Source organism: Cornus florida, unplaced genomic scaffold (genome assembly GCF_030987335.1).
Source record: "Cornus florida cultivar Cherokee Brave unplaced genomic scaffold, ASM3098733v1 CherokeeBrave_3.0.0_Hap2_Chr08, whole genome shotgun sequence".
Classification (NCBI taxonomy): Eukaryota; Viridiplantae; Streptophyta; class Magnoliopsida; order Cornales; family Cornaceae; genus Cornus; species Cornus florida.
In genome coordinates, this window is record NW_026775578.1 from 97,363,206 (window position 1) to 97,387,828 (window position 24,623).

The 24,623-nt window shown below is 38.0% G+C and overlaps 1 long non-coding RNA gene across 1 annotated transcript in view; it reads right to left on the reverse strand.

Annotated features, from left to right (window-relative positions):
* LOC132268301 (uncharacterized) overlaps positions 1-24,623 on the reverse strand; it is a 96,211-nt gene that overhangs the window by 60,142 nt on the left and 11,446 nt on the right. The window contains exons 22-31 of the long non-coding RNA XR_009469275.1: positions 24,364-24,465; positions 23,624-23,773; positions 23,274-23,520; positions 21,287-23,165; positions 20,883-21,164; positions 20,020-20,509; positions 19,761-19,914; positions 19,384-19,656; positions 18,379-18,494; positions 14,523-15,141 (exon numbers count right to left, since the gene is read on the reverse strand). This is a non-coding gene — a long non-coding RNA (uncharacterized LOC132268301). The remainder of the gene's footprint in view (positions 1-14,522; positions 15,142-18,378; positions 18,495-19,383; positions 19,657-19,760; positions 19,915-20,019; positions 20,510-20,882; positions 21,165-21,286; positions 23,166-23,273; positions 23,521-23,623; positions 23,774-24,363; positions 24,466-24,623) is intronic.

The following is a 24,623-nucleotide window of genomic DNA, read 5'->3' on the forward strand; positions in this document are numbered from 1 at the left end:
AGACGGCAGATCTAATGACGAGCTCAATAACAACCAAAAAAGAAGCTGCTGACAACGACGATAACGAACGATGCAGATCTAACGACGACGAATGACGATACAGATCTGATGACGGTGAACGAGGAGCTGCTGGCGACGAACGAAGAAAGCAGGAACACCAACACCACAATCGCGATTCCGATCGTGATTACGATCTTAGATCACACAATTACAGACCCTCACACCCATGAATTCGTAGAGCTTTGATACCATGTTCTTTATCATGAGAGACAGAGAGAAGGAGAGAGAGAACTTAGTCTCTATATTTCACACATACACACTTACAAACCTAATAAGCCTATATAGGCTTATATAAGGGATACAAATCACCTTAATAACACAAGGGCCCTACTAACATAATGTAATTACATAATAGCCCATATATATATATAACATTCTAACAAGTCTCTAATAACATTTGTAACGGCCCACTCTACCACATGGTATGATAATGTCCGCTTTGGGCGCAAGTTTGCACGGTTTTGCTCTTTAGTTTTACCCCAAAAGGCGTCATACAAATTGAAGATAGCTCAAGTACATATAAACGCTTTACCTTAACCTTATCCAGACGATATGGGATTTTGCACATGTTGCTTGCCAAGTGTGGTAGATTGGTAGCCTACGAGTTCCTCTTGCACTCGCCCACGATACACCCGCCAACTATAGTATCCAAAATCCCCCCCTTAGGGGGCCAACATCCCTGTTGGCCACTATTCATTGTGTCAACCTTGTGGGCAGGTACGAGGCACAATCCCACATCTCCCGAGTGTGAAAATGAGAAGTGATATATATAAATATATATATATCTATATATACAGGATTGGTACACTCCAATTGGTACAAGGCATTTTGTGGTAAACCCAAAGACAAAACCGCGCGGGCTCGGTCCCAAAGCGAACAATATCATACCATGTAATGGAGTGGGTCGTTACAAATGGAAACAAAGATGGAAGCACACCCCGCCCAAAATGGCGGCCAAAATCATCCCCTTAGGGGGCAACATCCTATTGGCCACTCTTCATTGTGGCAACCTTGTGGGCGGGTACGAGACACGATCCCACATCACCTGTGTGAAAATGAGAAGTGATATATATATATATATATATATATATATATATATATATAAGATTTGTATACTCCAATTCATATAAGGCATTTTGCGGTACACCTATGCACAAAACCGTGCGAGCTCGGTCTCAAACCAGACAATATCATACTATGCGATGGAGTGGGTCATTACAAATAGTAACAGAGATAAAGCACAGCCGGAAATGTGGCCAACGAGGACGTTGAGCCCCCAACAGAGGTGATTGTGGCGACCTTTGTCGACAGGTGCAAGACGCACTAACAGGTTATCGCACGTTACAGGTGCACAATCCCACATCGCCTAGGGTAAGGAGGAACTGAAGTACTAAAATGTACTAATGCCTTCTCCTATTGGTATGAGGCATTTTAGGTAAAACCTAGAGAAAATTAATCCGGGCACGCCCATGTGTGCGATGCGCAGGAAGGCTACCTTGCTTGCAAGTTACGAGTGCACAATCCACATCACCTAGGTGTTGAAAGAGTAAGTGCTCTAATTGTAGAATTGGTACACTTCAATTGAAACTAAGTTCATGAACAAAATCGTGCGGCCTCAGGCCAACAGCGGACAATATCATACCATGTAGATGAGTGGATCGTTATAAATGGTATCCGAGCCTGATTCAACCGAAAGTGGGAAACGCAGACGCTGGGCCCTCAGGGGGAGATTGTGGAATTGTGCACCTGTAGCTTGCCAACAAGTAGCCTACGAGTGCACGGTTTGTCCGCTTTGGGTTTTTACCCCAAAAGGCCTCATGCCAATTTCAGTGTACAAATCTTACAAATATAACATTTCACTTTTTCAAACTCGGGTGATGTGGGACTGTGCCCCCGTAGCCTGTTAGCTCACACCCGCTCTTGCACACCCACCACAAAGGTCATCACAATATAACCCAACATTAGTTGTCCAACGTCGCCACACTTCCGACTAAGTTAGGCTCTGACACCATTTATAATGACTCACTCCACTACATGATATGTTATTGTTCAATTTGGGTTGAGCCCGCATTATTTTTATCTAGGTTTTCCTAAAAGGCCTCATATACCAATTGGAGAAGGCACTAGTATATATATCAGCACTTCATATTCATCTTACCCCAGGCGATGTGAGATTGTGCACCTGTAACGTGAGATAGCTTGTCAGCGCCTCTTGCACCCGCCCACAAAGGTTGACACAATCACCTCACTTGAGGGCTCAACGTCCTCGTTGGTCACATTTCCGGCTATACTTCATCTCTCTTACCATTTGTAACGACTCACTACATTATTGCATGGTATGATATTGTTTGCTTTGGGACCGAGCCCGCACAGTTTTGTTCTTGGGTTTACCCAAAAAAGCATTATACCAATTGGATTGTACCAATCCTACGTATATATCACTTCTACCATCCATACCCATACAATGTGGGATCGTGCCTCGTACCCGCTCACAAGGTTGCCACAATGAAGAGTGGCTAAAACGAACGTTGGCACCCTAAGGTGGGCGATTATTGCGACCAATGTGGGTAGGTGTGCCGTGGGCGGGTGCAAGAGGAACTGGTAGGGTACCAAATTGGGCAAACTACAGGTGCACAATCCCACATCGCCAGCATAAACTGAAGATGAAGTGTTGTACTAGTGTTATCTCCAATTCGTATAAAGCCTTTAAGGGATAAAACTACAAAGTAGAACCGTGTGGGCTCACGCCCGATGCGGGCAATATCAAGTCATATGGTGGTGTGGGTCATTAGAAATGCTATTAGAGACAAACCTAGCCAGAATTGTGGCCAACGAGGATGTTGAACACCTAAGAAAGTGATTATGGAGAAGTTATGCGCGTGGGTGATGCACTGGTAGGCTATCATCGTACTAAGGTGTACAATCCCACTGAGTATGGAAAAGAGAAGCGCTATATATGTAGTATTGGTACACTCCAATTGCTATGAGGCTGTGTGCAAGCCCGAACCAAAACTTATAATTTTATAATAATGGTATTAAAGTCGGACCCAGCTGGAAGTGTGGCCAACAATAAATAATTACTATAACAACCTAACAACAAAAAATAATAAGAAAAAAAAAATGACAGGCACACATCAACAAATAATAAGATAACGAAAAACCCTAACAACAACAAATCACTAAAAGAACCCTAAAAACAATAAATAATAACTAGAATAATCGTAACACTAATAAATAATAACTAAACCAAATAGAAAAAGACAAACCCAAACAACAATAAACAATAACTACAACCAACTTAAGTTATTAACAGCAGCAAATAATAAATAAATAAATAAAAACACTACCACCAACAAATAACAATAAAAAAGAAAAATCTAAACAACAAATAATAAAAACGACAAAAATTAGAAAAACACAAACCGTAACAACAATAAATAATAACTACAACCAATATAACAAAAAATAATTAAAAAAGAAACTATAACAACAAACAAAATCTAAAAAAACAGACGGCCATTTTTAACGACACACTCCACCACATAATATTATATTATCCGCTTTGGGCCCGAGCCCGCACGGTTTTGTTCTTGGACTCGGCTTCAAAATGCATCATACCAATTGATGTGTACCAATACTACATATATGGTGTTTCTCCTTTCCACACTAAATGGGATTGTACACCTTACTAACATTATAGCCTACCAATGCCTCGCACCCGCCCACAAGATCGCTACAATCACCCCATTAGGGGATTAACTTCCTCGCTGGCCCCAATTCTGGCTGGGTTAATCTTTAATAACATTTATAACGGCCCACTCCACCACATGGTATGATATTGCTGCTTTGAGCGCGAGCTTGAACAGTTTTGCTCTTTAGTCTTACCCCAAAAGGCGTCATAGGAATTGGAGATAGCTCCAGCACATCAAAACACTTCACCTTCACCTTATCCAGACGATGTAGGATTGTGCACACATAATTTGCCCAGTGTGGTAGCCTACGAGTTCCTCTTGCACTCGCAAACGGCACACTCGCCAACAATGGTCACCAAAATCACCCCCTTAGGGGGACAACATCCCTGTTAGCCACTGTTCATTATGACAACCATGTGGGCGAGTACGAGGCACAATCCCACATGAGATGAAGCAAACTCGCCCACAATGGTCGTCAAAATCACCCCTTAAGGGGCCAACATCCCTGTTAGCTGGCAACCTTGCACGATCCCTCATCGCCTAAGTGTGAAAATGAGAAGTGATATCTATATAGAATTTATACACTCCAATTGGTACGAGGTATTTTCAGGTAAACCAAAGGACAAAACCATGCAGGCTCGGTCTCAATGCAGACAATATCATATACCATTCGATGGAGTGGGTCATTACAAATAGTTACAAAGATAAAGCGCAGCCAGAAATGTGGCCAACGGGGACATTGAGTCCCCCAACTGAGGTGATTGTGGCGACCTTTAAGGGCGGGTGCAAGAGACACTAACAGGTTATCGCACGTTATAGGTGCACAATCCCACATCGACTGAGGTAAGGTGGAGGTGAAATGCTAAAATGTACTAGTGCCTTCTCCAATTGATATGAGGCATTTTAGGTAATACCCAGAGAAAGAGAAAATTAAAGCGGGCTCACCCAGGTGTACGTGGGCGGGTGCAAGGCGCAAGACAGCTACATTGCTTCCAAGTTACGATTACACAGTCCACATCACCTAGGCGTGGAAAGGGAAAGTGCTCTATTTGTAGGATTGGTACACTTCGATTAGTATGAGGCCTTTTGAGGCTAAGCTCACGAACAAAATCATGCGGGCTCAAGCCCAAAGCGAAAAATATTATACCGTGTAGTGGAGTGGATCGTTATAAATGGTATCAGAGCCTGACTCAACCGGAAGTGGCCAATGCGGATGTTGGGCCCCTCAGCGGGTGATTGTGCGATTGTACACCTGTAGCTTGCCAGCAAGTAGCCTACCAGTGCACGGTTTGTCCACTTTTGGTTTTTAACCCCCAAAAGGCCTCACGCCAATCTCAGTGTACAAATCTTACAAACATAGCACTTCCCTTTTTCAAACTCAGGAGATGTGAGACTTTGCCCCCATAACCTGTTAGCTCACACCTACTCTTGCACACCCGCCACAAAGGTCATCACAATATAACCCAACATTAGTTGCCCAATGTCGCCACACTTCCAACTGGGTCAAGCTCTGACACCATTTGTAACGACCCACTCCACTACATGGTATGTAATTGTTTGATTTGGGTTGAACCTGCATAATTTTTATCTGGGTTTACCTAAAAGACCTCATACCAATTGGAGAAGGCAATAGTATATATTAGCACTTCACATTCACACGTTACAGGTGCACAATCCCACTTCGCCAGGGGTAACGTGAAGGTGAAGTGCAAATATGTATTAATGCCTTCTCCAATTGCAAATAAGGCCATTTAGGTAAAAACCCAGAGAAAAAATAATGCGTGCTCAAGCCCAAATCGAAAATAGCATACCATGAGGTGGAGTGAGTCGTTACAAATGGTATCAAAGCCTGACCCAGTCAAAAGTGTGCCGATATTTGGAAACTAATGACGGGTGATTGTGACGACCTTTATAGCCAATGTGCAAGAGTGGGTGTGAGGTAGTAGGTTATGGGGGCACAATCCCACATCGCTTGTGTGAAAATGGGAAATGTTATATTTGTATGATTTGTATACTCAAATTGGCACGAGTCTTTTTGGGGTAAAACCCAAAGCGGACAAACCGTGCACCAATAGACAACTAGTTAGCAAGCTACGGGTGCACAATTCCACGTTGGCCACTTCCGGCTGAGTCATGCTCCTTTAAATGGTATGATAATGTCCACTATAGGCCCGAGCCCGCACAATTTTGTTGATGAACATAGCTACAAAAGGCCTCATACCAATTGAATTGTATCAATCCTACAAATAGAGCACTTTCCCTTTCCACACCCAGGCGATGTGGAATGTGCACCCGTAGCTTGAAAGCTATTCCTTCTAGTGCCTCGCACACGCCCACAAGGTCGCCACAATCACCCCTTTAGGAGCCCAATGTACTTGTTGGCCACACTTCTGGCACGGTCAAGGTCTGGCTCCGATACCATTTTTAACGACTCACTCCACCACATGATATTATATTGTTCGCTTTGGGACCGAGCCCGCACGGTTTTGTTCTTGGACTCGGCCTCAAAAGGCTTTATACCAATTGATGTGTACCAATACTACATATATCGCATGTCTCCTTTCCTCACTCAGTGGGATTGTACACCTTACTAACATTATAGCCTACCAGTGCCTCACACCCGCCCACATGGTCGCCATGATCACCCCTTTAGGGGTTCAACTTCCTCGCTGGCCACAATTCTGGCTGGGTTAGTCTCTAGTAACATTTGTAACGGCCCACTCCACCACATGGTATGATAATGTCCACTTTGGGCGCGAGCTTGCACTTGTTTTGCTCTTTAGTTTTACCCCCAAAAGGCATCATACAAATTAGAGATAGCTCCAGTACATAAAAACACTTCACCTTCACATTATCCAAACGATGTGGAATTGTGCACATGTAGTTTGCCCAGTGTAGTAGCCTACGAGTTCCTCTTGCACCCGCCCATGGCACATCCACCCACAATGGTCGCCAAAATCACCCCCTTAAGGAGCCAACATCCCTATTGGCTACATTTCCGGCTGTGCTTTATCTTTATAATAACCCACTACATCGCATTGTTTGCATTAGGACCGAGCCAGCATGGTTTCATCCTAGGGATTTAACGTAGCGGAAACGATAAAGTACAGGGTTAAACCCTTAAACTCACAAAGAACACACTCACAAGAGAGAAATTGAAATTATATTGATAATGATGATGTCTGTAGACTTACATCTCTTCCCTATATATAGGGAATAAAAAAGGAAAGTATGCGTGAAATAATATTAAAGGGGAAATATGAGATTTGATGAAGTAGAATCCTCCTTAAATCTTGCAATAGAGAATAATATCTTCTATTGCTGGCAACTACACCAAATCTCCTTTTGACTTTTCCTTATTTATTTAAGTAGAAATATAAAAAGAAGAGAAATGAGAGAATTGCGTAAAGGCTTGAATTATATGAATTACTCATTCACAGCTCTAGTATTTATAGATAAAATGAGCACATGCTCATATTACAAGAAAGGAAACTACATCAAATCAAAATCAAATCACAACTCATTCTAAAGCATATTCTATGGCATATTCTATAGCATAGTCAAATCTCTGCTATTATGGTAAGTCATACCATAAATCGTGGTATCATATATGCTAACATATGCATAGTCAAATCTCTACTATTATGGTAAGTCATACCATAAATCGTGGTATCATATATGCTAACACTCCCCTCAAGTTGGTCCGTGGATATCCGAAACGCCCAACTTGGACAATGCATTCTCAAAAACAATCTTATTGACGCCCTTTGTAAGAATGTCTGCAAGATGTTGAGAGCTTGTGACAAATGGAGTGCAAATTTGACCATCCTTTGTACAAGTTTGCCCTAACTGCTGAACAAAGCACACACACCCGAAGACTCGCGGAGGAATCAAAAAAAGAGATGAATTGGGATGTAAGATTGAGAGTGGAGCTGCAAAGTTAAGAATCCTAGAAGGAGTCCTATTAATGATGTAAACAGCGGTAAGAACTGCATCTCCCCAAAATGACTGGGGAACATTCATGCCAATGCAGATTGCTCTGGCTAAGTCAAGGATGTGGAGATTCTTTCTTTCAAAACGACCATTCTGTTGAGGAGTTTTAACATTAGCCATCTGATGCACAATCTCAAATTTTGTACATAACCATTGTACCTCCCCATAAGTGTACTCTGTACCCTGGTCAGATCGGAATTTTTTAATGGTACGACCATATTGAGTCTAAACCATTGTCATAAAATTTTTAAAAATGGTGTATACCTCATTTTTGGTTTTCATAAGATAAACCCAAGTAACACGACTATGATCATCAATGAACAACACGAAATATCAAAATCCAAGACTAAAAGTAACTGGGCAAGCACCCCACACATCTGAATGAACAAGATCAAAAGATGTTAAAAGCAAATTTATTACTACTAGCAGGATAATTGGAACGAACATTTTTAGCCATATAACATGTTTCACAGGATAAATCTAACACTGCCACGTTACAAAATAAGAGAGGAAATAAATGTTTCAAAAAACCAAAAGAAATATGCCCTAAACGCATGTGTCAACGCATAAGCTAGGCTTTATTAGATGAAACAATATTAGAAAATGAAGCTGAATGTGCTTGAGCATCCAACAGGTATAAACCATCTATTTCACGCCCACTGCCAATCGTCCGTTTCGACACCAGATCCTGAAAAATACAATGAGAGGGAAAGAACGTTACACTACAATTTAATTGTTTGGTAACGCCACTAACAGAAATAAGATTTGTAGTCAACTTTGGAACATGAAGTGTATTTGACAAAGTTAATGAAGGAGTAACTGATATGTGACCCTTCCCAGCAATGGAAGATGGAGAGCCATCCGCAAGGCGGACCTTGCAGTGGCCAGAGCAGATACTATAAGATTGGAAGGGTGAGGACATACCAGTCATATTATCTGAAGCACCAGAATCAATGATCCATGGTGTTGAAGATGTAGATACGCTATGTGCAGACGCAATAGTACCTGAGTGGGCATAAGTGGAGGTTAGCTAAGATGATGCCTCCATTTGATTGAAGAATTGCTTGAACTTGTCCAAATCAGCTTGAGTCAAGGTAATTGTGGCAGAAGATGTAGAGGCAGGGTTGTCAGGAGTTGACAACGAGACTGGTTGTGTAACAAAATGTGCAAAGGATCGAGGCTGTTGTTTCTGTTGCGGTGGACGTCCATGTAGAGCTTAACAACGAGATTTGATGTGACCAATTTTTCCGCAATAGTCACATCGTCCACGTTGTCGTCCCAGAGGAGGATCGGTGGTAGTGCTCTGAACTGACTGGGATGGTGAAGTTCCTGAAAGGTTGGGAATCCAAACTGCCATAGCAGAACGATCAACAAAAGCAACACCTAATGGATGAGTCCGGCGGCTCTCATCTGACAACACATAGGACTACACATCCTCAAGAGTAGGGAATGAAGATAAGCCCAGTAAATGAACACGAGCATACTCAAACTCGTCGTTCAACCCGGCAAGAAACTGAAACACTCGATTCTTCTTCACAATTCCTGCATATAAAACTGCGTCTTTGGATCCTTCCAAGAGTGGAAGGAATCATAATATGACATCTCCTCCCAAATAGCACGAATCTTGGCAATGTAACCTGAAACTGTAAAGTCACCCTAAGAAATCTTGGTGATATCTCGCCCCAGCTGGAAAATTTGTGCATTATTCTGCCTCTGAGAATAAGTGCGTTGAACTGAATCCTAAATCTGCTTAGCAGTCTTCATAAACATATAGCCAACAGCTATTTTTGGTTGCATCAAATTGACTAGCCAAGACATAACCATAGCGTTATCTGCAAACCACTGTGCATATGCCTTCTCTGACTCAGCTGGCTCTTTCTCAGAACCAGTAATATAGCCAATCTTGCCTTTGCCACTAATGAACATCTTGGCAGACTGTGCCCAAATCAAATAGTTTGAACCATCCAACTTCACTGTGGTGATTTGATGTCCTGGATTTTCTGATGAGTTGGTGGGAAAAATGGCACCACCACCCACAAAATTAACAGTTGAGGACCCTGAATCTGCCATAATCTATCACACGACAATAAAAAACTCCAAAAACACCACAAATTCTGTTAATAAATCAAAGGATCTTAGACCATAAACAATCACAATGGCTCCTCAGACCATTCCCGAAAAATCCAAATACATACCTTTTTTTTTTTAAGGAGCGCTGCCCGCTTATATATAGCCAGACAACCTCCTTCTTAATATCTGGAACCTCTTTGTAGACTAATTTTTTTTTTTACTCAAGCCCTTCTAGGTGTTGAAAACCAACTATCCAAATTTACCCAACCCTAGAAGAGTGAAAAAGAAATTGCAAAACTTAAAAATACCTGTTTTCGATCACAAAACAACAACATAGAAAACATGTGTAGGCAACGTTACACGATGTCACAAACAGCCTAAGGTAGCTGTCGCACAAGTAACAAGGCTGCTGAAAGGTGTGGAAAGGTGTTGGCTCTGATACCAAGTAAAAATATAAAAAGAAGAGAAAGGAAAGAATTGTGTAAAGGCTTGAATGATATGAATTACTCATTCACAGCTCTAGTATTTATAGATAAAATGACCACATACTCATATTACAAGAAAGGAAACTAAATTAAATCAAAATCAAATCACAACTTATTCTAAAGCATATTTTATGGCATATTCTATAGCATAGTCAAATCTCTGCTATTATAGTAAGTCATACCATAAATCGTGGTATGTTATATGCTAACAATTTATTTATTTCCTTCTAGTCTCCTTACCTTTTCAGCCTCCCTGATTTGCGATAATTCTTTTGACTTTTCCTTATTTATTTATTTCCTTCTATTCTCCTTACTTTTTCAGCCTCCCTGATTTGGGATGATTCTGTATGTTCAGATAATCATGAGCGAGCTGTTCTACATCAGTCTCCCCTGCGTAAAAAGAACTCATCCCCGAATCACCCGAATCTGGCGGATAATATTCATGTATGTCAGCCACATTGAAGGTAGAAGAAATGGCCAGGTTAGTAGGTAAATCAATCACATAGGCGTTGTCGTTGATTTTCTTTAGAATATGGTACGGACCATATTTCTTGGCTTGCAGCTTGTTGTATGTTTCCACTGGAAACCTCTCTTTTCTTAGATACACCATAACCAAGTCCCCTTCTTCAAATACTCTTTTCCTTCATCTCTTGTCAGCTACAGCCATGTATTTGGCGTAAGTTTCCTCTAGATGTTTCTTGACACTCTCCTGAATGATCTTAATGTGCTCAGCCATTTTCTCTGCAGCAACACTCTTCCCCGGCAACTTCGGTAAGGAAACCAAATCCAAAGCAACTTTTGCAGGACAACAAGACACAACCGCAAACGGGGTTTTGCCAGTGGACCTGTTAACCATGCAATTGTAAGCAAATTCTGCCTGGGCAGGAGCAAGATCCCACTGTTTTGGTTTCTCTCCTAAAATACAGCAAATTAGATTTCCAAGGGTCCTATTCACCACCTCTGTTTTTTCAAACTCGGGCGATGTGGGACTATGCCCCCGTAACCTGTTAGCTCACACCCGCTCTTGCACACCCGCCACAAAGGTCATCACAGTATAACCCAACATTAGTTGTCCAATGTCGCAACACTTCCAACTAGGTGAGGCTCTAACTCCATTTGTAACGACTCACTCCACTACATGATATGTTATTGTTCGACTTGGGTTGAGCCCGCATTATTTTTATCTGGGTTTACCTAAAAGGCCTCTTGGAAAAAAGCACTAGTATATATTAGCACTTCACATTCACCTTACCCTAGGCGATGTGGGATTGTGCACCTGTAATGTGAGATAGCCAGTAAGTGCCTCTTGCACCCGCCCACAAAGGTCGCCACAATCACCTCACTTTGAGCCTCAATGTCCTAGTTGACCATACTTCCAATTATGCATCATCTCTCGTATCATTCGTAATGACCCACTGCATTGCATGGTATGATATTGTTCGTTTTTGGACGAAGCACGCACGGTTTTGTTTTTATGTTTACCCAAAAATGCATTGCACGAATTGGAGTGTACCAATCCTACATATATATCACTTCTACTATCCATACCCAAGCGATGTGGGATCGTGCCTCGTACCCGCTTACAAGGTCGCCACAATAAAGAGTGGCTAAAATGGACGTTGGCCCCCTAAGGTGGGTGATTATGGCGACCAATGTGGCTGGGTGTGCCGCGGGCGGGTGCAAGAGGAACTGGTAGGCTACCACTCTGGGCAAGCTATATGTGCACAATCCCACATCACCTAGGTAAGGTGAAGATGAAGTACTTTTATGTACTGGTACTATCTCCAATTCGTATAAAGACTTTAAAAGGCAAAACTACATAGCAAAACAATGCGGGCTCGTGCCTGATGCGAACAATATCATACCATATGGTGGTGTGGGTCGTTACAAATGCTATTAGAGACTTACACAGAAAGAATTGTGGCCAACAAGGACGTTGAACACCTAAGAGGGTGATTATGGCGACCTTGTGGGCGGGGGTAAGGCACTGGTAGGCTATTATGCTAGTAAGGTGTACAATCCCATTGGGTGTGGAAAGGAGAAACACTATACATGTAGTATTGGTGCACTCCAATTGGTATGAGGCTGTGTGCAGGCCCGAACCCAAAGCTTATAATTTTATAATAATGATATTAGAGTCGGACCGAGCTGAAAGTGTGGCCAACAATAGATAATTAGTAGAACAACCTAACAGCAAAAAATAATAAGGAAAAAAAAAAAACCAAAACAACCACATATCAACAAGTAATAAGAAAAAGAAAAACCCTAACAACAAATAACTAAAAGAACCCTAAAAACACCAACAGGCCAGTGGCCTAGCGGTACCAAGCCTCTACTTCTTAAAGAGAGGTAAGAGGTTCGAGTCTCAGTGGAGGCATGTGTGTGTGAGTACCAACTAGGAAAAAAAAAAAAAAAAAAGAACCCTAAAAACAATAAATAATAACTAGAATAATCATAACAATAATAATACTTATAAAATAAAAATCTCAACAATAATAAATAATAACTAAACCAAATAGAAAAAGACAAACCCAAACAACAATACACAATAACTACAACCAACTTAACAACAGCAAATAGTAAAACAAAAAAAACTATAACAAACAAACAAAAAATAAAAAAACACTACCACCAACAAATATCAATAAAAAAGAAAAATCTACATAAAAAAAATGACAAATAATAGAAAAGCACAAACCCTAACAACAATAAATAATAACTACAACCAACCTAACAACAAATAATAAAAAAAGAAACTATAACAACAAACAAAATCTAAAAAACACTACCAAAAAAATTATTATTATTATTATTATTATTAACTAGAATAACCTAACAAAAATATTATTAAAAAAAAAAAAACCATAATAAGAACAACCAAACAATAACAAATAATAAGAAAAATAAAAGCCCTAACAATAATAAAGAACTAAAAGAAAAGACCTAACAACAATAAATAACTAGAATAACCGTAAAAATAATAAATAATAACTAGAACGACAAATAATTGAAAAGGACAAACCCTAACAATAATATATAACTACAACCACCCTAACAACAACAAATAACAAAAAAAGAAACTATAGCAAAGAAGAAGAAAAAAAAAAAAAAAAAAAAAAAAAAAAAAAAAAAAACACTACCAACAACAAATAATAATAAAAAAGAAACCGAAAAAACAAATTAAAAAAATTAAAAAAATCCAAACAACCATAAATATTAACTAGAACAACTCTAAAAATAACAAATAATAGTAAAAAGAAAACCCAAGCAACAACGAATAGCAAAAATAAACCTTGCAATAACAAATAATAAGAAAAGGAAAACCCTAACAATAAACCCTAACAAAATACCTCAACAACAATAAATAATAAAAATAAATAAATAAGCTCCAACAACAACTAATAAACAAAAACAAATAACCTAACAACAATAAATAATAACTAGAACAACTCTAACAACAACAGATAAATACTAACAACAAATTTAAAAAATTAAAAAATTAAAAATAAAAAAAAATAAAAAAATAAAAAAAAAAACCTTAGAAAACATTGACAACAAATAGATAATAAAAATAACTACCTTAACAGCAATATATAATAACAAGAATAAAAAACCTTAGAAATAATAAATAAAAATCAGAATCTTACAACAACAAATAACAAAAAGAAATACTTAACAACAATATATAATTGCTAAAACAACTCTAACAACAACAAATAATAAGAAAAAGAAAACCCTAAATACAACTAACAAAAAGAAAAATCCTAATAACAATAAATAATAAAAAGAATTATCATAACAAAAAATAAATAACACGAAAAAATCCCAACATTGATAAATAATAATAATGACTGAACCTAGGGTTACCTAAGCTGCCTACGTATCCCATCGTTGGGGAATCAAGTCAAACGTAGTTCTATTAAGGTGAACTTATAGACCTTTATTCGCAAATGGGATAAATAAGTCGTGATTGACTTGAGATTAATTTAATAACCTCGGTCTGTGATTGATAATGAGATGAGTCGTGTGTGACTCGATTCGAAGTTGAATGAGTTGTGATTGACTTTTGTTGACTCACTAGAGTCAAAACGGAATGAGTGGTGATTGACTTGAGTTTAGTTTAAAGACCTGAGCCTAACACTAACAATAATAACGATAAATAATAATAATAATAATAATAATAACTAAAATGGCAGTAAAGAATCAATATTACCATACTCACCTGGTCTGAATACACTACAATTTCATAAAACTAGGCAAGATGTTCCAAAATGGCAGCAACTCCGATTCTTTTGAATATCTGCAAGGCTTTTGTCAGGCTTTAAAACTGATAAATTACAAAAGCTAGAACTGGTCAGATATTACTGTAGGAAACAAATATAATATAATAATTGAAAAAGGAGAAATTAATGGGTGTGTGTGTGTGTGTGAGAGAGAGAGAGAGAGATAAGCGTTACTGAATGTGGAAGAGCTCAGAGATGTCACCCATCTCAAGGAAGAAGTTTACGCATCCAAGAGTAGATGGAGATGTGGATTCCATCCAGTTGGATAGGGAAGCCGAGGCCTCAGCGGCTCGCGCAGTGATTCATCAGTGCCACCAGCATCGGCGTTGGGTTGCGGGGAAGGAGGAGCCGCAACAAAGCAAATAGTGGCATCCTTGCCCTTGTCTCCAATAATAATTGAATAGCTCTCTTCACTGTTGCTATTGTTCTCATTCTTGTTATTGCAATATAAATTGTATATGGTCCAGTGTTCCTTCTCTATAAACAAAGATATCATCATCGTTTTCCATATGATTCCATGTAACTTTTCTGTCATGAACATGACACAGTGGCATTCCCCTGAAACAAAGTAAATTCGTACAAATCAAACCACTTACTTGTTTAAAGTTCAACATATTGTACCACATTCAAATATAGTCAACACGGATTTATATAAAGGAAATTATATTATATAAGGGTGAAGAACTGTATTACCAAGGCATTTTTCTTTTTCGTGAATTTATAATGATTTTCATAATTTCATAATTTAATTTGAAATTGAAATAAAAATATGTTCAAGCCTTGTTAGATACAAAGAACAAGAAAGATGACAAAGTTGTTAATTCTCATTTGGGTAAAAGTCAAGATTGATAGTTGGTCGAGTGGGGAACCCATTAGAACCAGGACATGCACCATAGAGATGTTACCTCCAAATTTATACCAAAATTAGCTACTCCAAAACCCCAAAACAGAAAAACTTGCCTGAGACAAGCACCAAATACTTTTTGGAAACCATCATTAATTTAAAATCAAAATCAGCATATGAAGCTCTCTTAGGTACAATTTTTTAAGGAAGGGGGGAGAAGGGAAACAAGCCCCAGTATAGGGAATTGGATCAATTTGTTTTATTTCAAATGCTGTGTTGGGACAACAACCATATATAGGCTAGAGTGATAATGAAAAAAGGAGCTGTCAATTTCACGAATGATAGGACCAGGTGTTAGCTTGAGCAGTATCTCCTATCACCCTACAAAGTTCAAGTCCAAGTTGGGACATAGATGTGCATGCTTTATTAAATCAGAACAAGAATCACCATATATTGTAACATGATAGAAAGAACTAGATTTCATTAACATCTAAACTGTTACACATGCAGATATTACCATTATTTATGGAAATGCTACACAAAATGCACAGACTAATTTCATATTCTAAATAAATGCTATGAACTGATTCACTATCGATGGAACATTGACGTGCTCCTAATTGTAGATGAAATTGCTTATTCTTGGTTTTTTTTTATTTCAAGGATGACAATTACAATTAAACAATACGGGTTTTTTTTTTTTGGACAAATAATAATAGGGTATTTAAAACAGATAAGAGGAGGATAGTCACAAAAGTAATCCATATACCGGAAGTTCCCAGAAGCAGGCAACAAGTTACTTTGGAATTTTCTGAAAATAATGTGGTCCCCATAAAGTAAAAGACAACTATACACTAAATCCTGACCAGTACATGGTTATCACATATAAGATTTTTTTTTTTTAAATAAGTTATAACTTATAAGTTTGATTTTCAAGGAGAATTCATTATAATAAATAATTTAGAAGAACATTTAAATCATTATGTTATCTTCAGCCAACCCTCTTTAAGTTTTGACCATATCTACATAATTCATATCTTGTTTACTACACATTCACTTTAATATGGCGTGATGACAGATTCTTATCTGAAATCTTCAGTCCCCTGTAATCATGGGATCACGTAGATAAGATCCGCGTAATCATGGGATCCTGTAGATAAGATCCCCATAATCATGGGATCACATAAATTTTGGCATATTTTCTTTCTTTCTTTGATTTGGTTTCCTTTCTTTGTACCCTATTCTTATATATAAATATAGATCTTGGCTCTTGGTTTGAATAAGCCAAAACCCAAATCTTCTTTTTGGTATCAGAGCAAAACAAAAACCTTCGCCTCCCCATCTTCCTCCCCAACACCGCCACTCTCTCTTCCCCTCTCCATTTTCCCTCACCTCCAGTGCACCTCCATCTCCTCCCACCCTCTGTTTTTTTACTCCTTTTTTAGGACAATTCCCTTAGGTTTTTTTATGATCTAAGGGTCCTTCTAGTGTTTTCTTTTTCTTTGTGGGCTGCCGGTGTTTGTTCGGTAGCATATTTGGAGGAAAGCGCCGATTTTTCCGGCTTTGTTTTTCTCTTTCCTCCCTCTTTGACGTGTGGACCACCCTTATTTTGGTACTATGAGTGATTCTAGTAGCCAAAAGGACACTTTATCTTCGAGCCGTGGTCACACTGCCGCAGTAGCCGATACTATTGGTGGGTATACTACTCCACAGATTGTTGTCCCTCCTGCTACAACTCCTCCCAGACCATCTTTTCAGGACTTCAAACAGTTACAATCCCAGATTGGTCAGCTTCAGGAGCAGTTCGGAGCCTTATCTACCAGGGCCGGCTCTCCTACCCCCACGACTACTATAGCTACAGGTACTCCTTGTGCTTATCATGTTAAAGCAGGAAAACCTACTTGGGTTTTGGATTACGGAGCCAATGATCACATGACTGGTGAGTTGTCATTATTTTTTACTCCCGTTACCCTGTTAATCAGGTTGTTAGTCTAGCCGATGGGTCAACCACCATTATTCGTAGCAAAGGAGATGTTCATCTATCCCCTAATATTATTTTGCCATCTGTTCTTTATGTTCCTAACTTTGCATTTAATCTTCTATCTGTTAGCAAACTTGCCAAATCACTAAATTGTACTGTGATTTTATTTCCTCATCACTGTGTTTTAAAGGACCTGTGTTTGAAGAGAATTTTTGGCAGGAGCACAATGGCCTCTACTACTTTAAGGATCCTTCACTTGCTTCAAGCCTTCAAGCATCTGTTCTTCCAGTTTCCAGGTCTTATGATTTTTCTTTTCAGACTTTAAGTTTATAGCATGGTCGCCTTGGGCATGTAAACTTTTAGTATTTATGTCTACTTTTCCCTTCATTAATAACGGCTTGCAAGGATAATAAGTTTCAATGTGAGATTTGTGAGCTTTCTAAATATACTAGAACCAGTTATATTTCTCATATGCATCGTGCACCTAGTATGTTTGATCTCATATATTCTGATCTGTGGGGTCCTTCTCCTATTACTGATTTTTCGGGCCTTCGTTATTATGTCACATTCATTGATGATTATTCCCGTTACACATGGGTATATTTACTTAAAAAGAAATCTGAAGTTTTTCCCTTGTTCACTCAATTCATCCAAATGATCAAAACTCAATATAAAACTGTTGTTAGGAATATTACGTCTAACAAATGGATGCATATCAATGTGAAAAGTGGGTAGTACAGCCTCTGGAGAGAGATTTCATTGCCATATGGAGTCTAGAAGTCCAAAAGAGAGAGCTGTCAGATCACAAAGTACATGGATATCAACACTGAAATGTACTAAAGATGCTTATGATGATAAAATAAAACCATAACAGATGCCTATAGTGATGCCATGGAACCACTCTGTCAGTTTTTATCAGCGCTAGAATAATGGACAGCAGTAAAGCAAACCATTAACAATAAAACCTTACCTTCCAAGCAAAGTATATTAGTGTCTCATTAAGATCTAACAGAAGCCCAAACATGTGCATCCCCAGGAGGTGCAAATCAGGGAGGAGCTTATCTGAGGATGGTTCCAATGAAACCCCTATAATGAAGCAAAAAAAATTTAATATGTTTGTTTCAAACAAAAAACAAAATACGAAAGCAAGGACAAAGAAGAATAAGAAATTTTAACAGGAAATAAGATAATTCTAAGTCAACATAAAGTACTACTTACTCTAGCATGCTCTTTGATCAACCAAAATTTAAGTGGAGAATATGTGCTTACAACCTCAACGACATCATTTCAAATAACTGAAACCTAAATTTAAATGGAGAACATGGCGATGACCATAACATTTATGTGAAGCATCTCCTGTTCTAAAGCATGGTTTGATGGACCACATGCCTCAAACAGAGAAGATAATAAAGAACACGCAAAATATATAACAAAATATAATCCAACTCAGTGACTACCCATAACATGGACATACACACATCTTTAATCAGTATGTGTCGCTTTGTGCGTGTCTGATATATATATATATATATATATATATTAATGCCTGACTAACTAAAAAACAAGAAATACTAAGGCTTGACTTTCACCACAGCAAAACAGAACACAAGTTTCCAGGGCCTAGTTCTCACTTCTCCCCACCTTTTTTTCTTTATCGCATCTCAAACCCGTCTTTCCTCTTATCTTTTCATCTCATTTCCCTCATTTTTATTTACTTTTATTTTTTTTTTCCTTTTTCTTTCTTTGTGCTTTTTCTTTTTTGCGCAACTGGTTTCCATCTCACGTCCCCCTTTTTTTTTTTGCCACTTTCGTTCAATTTTCTTTCTTCATAAAACAAAATGGACAAAAGCAAGAATAAGAAAACTAAAAACCCGTTAAAAATCAGGTCACAAGGTCAGACTTGAAATGTAAACTTTATATTTGCTCTATATGTGATCAAGTTACAAAATAATTAGCGAACCCAAATCTAAGGTACCTTTTTCAAACATCTTTCCTTGATGAATGACAGCAATCATATAGGCATTCCTCATTGTGCTCAATAGATGGGATACAATAATTGTTGTCCAATTGACCATGAGCCTATCCATTGCTTCTTGCACAATCCTCTCGCATTCAGCATCAAGAGCACTTGTTGCTTCATTTAGAAGAAGAATTTGGGGGTCCTTCAAAATTGCTCTGGCTAGGGCAACTCGTTGCTTCGATCCACCAAACAGCTGAATTCATGCTTACCCACCACGGTGCGGTGTACCTAAATTAAAATTTTAAAATTCAAAGGCAAATTAAAATTCATATTTTCATGAAAGTGAAGAGAGAGGAATGATGAAAAGAGTGACTAAATGGACAAGCAAGAACCTGAGGTAGTTTATCAATGAATTTGGCAGAATTTACTAGCTCAGCTGCAGCTCTAATATCCTCAATTGTTATCCCATCCTTCCCATACACAATATTATCCTCAATGCTGGATGCAAACAACACAGGTTCTTGGCTGACGAGACCAATTCTCAACCTAATCCATTAAGCCGGAACACATATAGATTAATTCGATCAATAAGTACTTCACCAGTTTGTGGACGATAAAATCTCTGAATCAGACAGAGCACTGTTGACTTACCTCTTCCACTCTGTCCAACCAAAGCTGCAGTTGTGCAACTAGGAATGGAAAGAGAGAATGCACTGAATATTCGATCATCTGGTCAGGCTGAATAACAAAAATGGACATCACTTAACTCTATATCTCCAGGCACTCTGTTCCATATTTCTCCTTTGGTTTGTCTTGGGTCGAAGGTTCTTCTTCATTTCCAGGAGTCTTGCCTTCTCTGTCTTCCTCAAATGTTCCGGTTACAGCGTAAGTAGAAGCAGGGAGTTCAGTTGCCTGGTTTAGATATTTGTGACGTTCTCTGTCCGGATCTGGTTGATAACATCATCAACCTCTCAAAAAGCTCCGCTCATAGTGGACTAATGTCATCCAAAACTTTTCCCTTCATGTCATATGCATCTATCCCTAGCGTCTTATTTATAGTCTCAAACATCCGTAATGCAACAGCTTGACCAGCAGCAAATGCATTCATGCAAGGAGAATCGGAGATGCCTGCCGTAAAGACCTGAAATATCCACATTGCAGCAAAAAAGTTTTAAATATATGATTTGCTACAAGACTAACAAGCTCAAGCAGAAGATGAAGTGTTTTCCTTTATGTAGTACTGAAAAAACTATAACTTATTTAGAAGCTACACAACAAAACGGGGAAAAAACCAAAACTTCATTTTAGCTCTTCTTATTCTTTTACATCTCAACCCGATTCTTAACTTTTCACATCTTACAACTCTACTAACTTTTTGTCCTTCCCATTTCAGCTCTTCGGAGTAACATGAAACATAGATAAATTGAAAAAGATAAACATTCAAGCAAATAACAGCAGTAAGAGCTACCGAACTGGATGCACAAATACGCACCACAATGTTTCATATGATTTACCTTCCTAAACAAAACTTCTATAAAATATAAAAGCACCCAGCCAAGCCAAACTCTCCCTTATGAGACAGAGTGGGAGCTGATTATTGTTTCCTCCTCCAGATGATTCCCAACTTGTGGAATGCAGGAATGAAATTTGTTGACTTGACTATCTACCAGATTCCGTAGTAGTTTATGACTTGTCTTGCTCACTTCTAGAAATCATATGAGCTGAGAGCATGCTCCATCAGGATCCTTGAGAAGTTCCAAATATTATGCTTTCCTTCTGAGCACAACTCACTTCCTCTGAAGAGTAACCCAAAACATAAATAAACTGACATTAGCTAAATTTTAAAACACATACAATTGGAATGAAACTTGTAAAAGAAATGAGAAACCACAAAGCTAAAGTAGTTATGTTATCGCACCATAAATAATTGCAGATATGGCTCCTGCTATCAGAACAGGAACCTCTGGTTTGTAGAGATGGGCAACGAGGCGCAGTGGAACTTCTAGATGCTGTTCTGACAGTTTTGATGGGTGGCCACGGGGTTCTCTTAATGCAGTTTCAGGAACACTTGGTCCAGCTGATGCTGGTAGACCAAATGAGACAGAGACGAGTGACACTTGAATCGATTGATTTGACACTTGCATCGATTGATTTGATTTGACACATGCAAACTCACTGGAACTGAGTGACACTTGCATCGATTGATTTGATTTCAAGGGTCGAACGAGGGAGCCTTGCTATGGCTTCGAGCGACGTACCTAAAAATGCCCTAAATTGCTTCTTTTGCAATTTTAAGTCCTCATACACCCTACATGATCTCTCATATAACCAAATAAATAAACAAAGACATAAAATAAAAAATAAAAATAAAAATAAAAAAAATTATACAGAAATATATTTTTGCCATTTTTCAATTTTGTGATGATATGCAAAGACACAAATATAAATATATAAATCTAAACATGCCAAGGTTTCCAAAGTGTCAATAAATCATCAATAAAATTGAACATTATTTGGACCCACAAATTTTTATTCTATTATCTTTATAAACATAAAAATTCTCATAATTAGGTTCAAAGATTTCTAGTCCATTTATAAATCAATAGTAGTCAACTTAGTCCATTATATGTGCATTAGAAATAAACTCAACACAAATATAATCAATTTCAAATTTGTGTTCAAAAACAATAATAAATTTCACAAAAAAAATCAAAGATTTCAAAAGCATGTGAATTTTCGCTCTTTTCTTTTTCTTTTTGAAACCACTCTTGTTTTTTTCTTTTGTGTTTCAATGACGGTTTTCACTCTAATGAGTAGCCAGCTATTTTCCCTTATTCCCTTTTTTTTTAGAGTCAAGGAAGCTTTCAGTCTGATCTCACTAGGTAGCCTTTTTCATAAGAAACTTTTTGCAGCCATCTCATTGGAGATTTTTCGTTTCTTTTCAACTGCAAAAGCACGCTCTTTATTTGAGTCTAAGTTCCCAACTTTGAAGAAAGATCATATGAATGTGAGTTAGGGTATGTGTGAATAATTTCACAAGTTTCTAACTATAAAGAAATAAATAAAACAAAACTTTTATTATAAATTATTCAAACTTCTATGTTGAATCAGAATCAATTTCAAAATTGTGTTTCCAAACTTTTATCTTTTTAATTGACTCTTGATTGAACAATTCAAAGTTTATGGCATGTATTTCTAGACACAAATACATAAATAAATTAAACAAATATACATGATAAGTATGCATAAATTATCATACTAGGGTACTGCCAAAAAACCAACCCACGAGCCCACTGATACAAAAAGAAAAAGAAAAAGTAGAAGAACTGCCAAACCTACCCACCAGCCTACTGACACTATTAGAAAAAGAAAAAAGAAGAGGAACAAGAAGAAGAATGCCTCTAGCAAAATTTCTCAATATGAGAGAGCCAATCCAAGTAATATACAACCAGAAATACTACAATCCCTCCTAAGAAAAAGCTGGGTTAACTCACAAAAGAAAATGGAACCGGATGCATTCTTGAAGTACTTCACCTTTAAAGGAAAGAAAAGATCAGTTTGGCATCTTCTAGGGAGGTTAGGCTAAAAACTGCCAGCTACCATACTTCAAGTTGGTTAGCAGCTTTGGGTCAAATATGACATACAACAATGCACAGCATTAGAAATTGAAGCAGTTCAGGGATACAAAGAAGAACCTTCTCAATAAAGCAGTGGAAAAAAATGCCAGCTTCCGATTCAGTAATGGTGTATCCCTCATTCCTCAGCGTAACAAAAAGTTCATGAAGAAATTCCAGCACCTGGTTTTAGAGGGGAAAAAGAAAAAAAATTTAATCACAATCAACAAATTTTCTTAAAAGCCACCTGAAATAAGCAAAATTGAATATATAAATAAGAAAATACTTCACCTTCAATAGGCGTGATGTGTTAGATTTGTAGAATCGCAAACCAAGCCATCTTAGAAGAAACACCTAGAACTTCAATTAGTTCCTTTCCAAAGAATGGAAGTGCCAGGAAAGCCAACATAAACTACAATTATATAACCAATCACATATTCTGAGCATTTTGAAGCCAACGCACTGTTTCTGGTCCGCAAGCTCTTAAAATTTCACCAATGCAAGTTTTTGCACCCTTGCAAACTTCCGCTGATTTATCCTATAGGGGAACCAACAAACCATAAAATTTTCATAAAATCAAAAAATGAATATTGCTTTCAATTTATTTTGCAAACAAATTCTAGTATTGCTCTAGTATATACCGTCATAGCAGAGGCAACTGGTTTTAGCAAATGTGAAGCATCGGAAAAATCACTTGATCCAGTAAGTGGCCTCGATACCCAATGAAAAAGATCCGTATGATCTTTCACAGCAAGTATTGCATCAGTTAAAGCAGCAGCAACTCAAGTAACCTAAAATGGACATAGAATTGTCATAATATTAGACAAGCTTGAATATAATGCACAACAATACAACCATAATTACTGCAATCCCTTTTAAGAAAAAGGTCGGTAAACTAACATAAGAAAATGGAACTAGATGCATTCTTCAAGAAAATACTTCGTCTTTTAAAGAAAGAACAACTGCCAGCTACCATACTTCAAATTGGTTAGCAGGTTTGGGTCAAACATGACCAACCACAATGCAGCATTAGAAACTGCACAGGTGATGGGACTAATTGAAGCAGTTAAGGGCTACAAAAAGAACCTTCTCAATCAAGCAGAATTAGAAACTGCACAGCGGATTGGACTAATTGGAAAAATTCAGGGCTAGAAAAAAAAAAAAAAAAACCCTTATCAATCAAGCAGGGGAAAAAATTGACAGCCTCCGATTTAGTAATGGTGTATCCCTCATTCCTCAACGTATCAAAAAGATTAGGAAGGAATTCCAGCACCACTTTTTGAAGGGGAAAAAATACTAAATTTAATCACAACCAACAAATTCTCTTACCAGCCACCTGATATAAGCAAAATTGAAATATATAGATAAGAAAATATTTCACCTTCACTAGGCATGATGAGTTGGATTCGCAGAATCGCATACCAAACCATCTTAGAAGAACATCTAGAACTTCAATTAGTTCCTTTCCAATGGATAAAAGTGCCTGGAAAGCCAACGGAAAGTAAAATTATACAACCAATCACATATTCTGAAAAACTAAAAGCCCGTTAAAAATCAGGTCACAAGTTCAGACTTGACATGTAACCTTTATATTTGCTCTATATGTGATCAAGTAACAAAATAATTAGCAAACCCAAATCT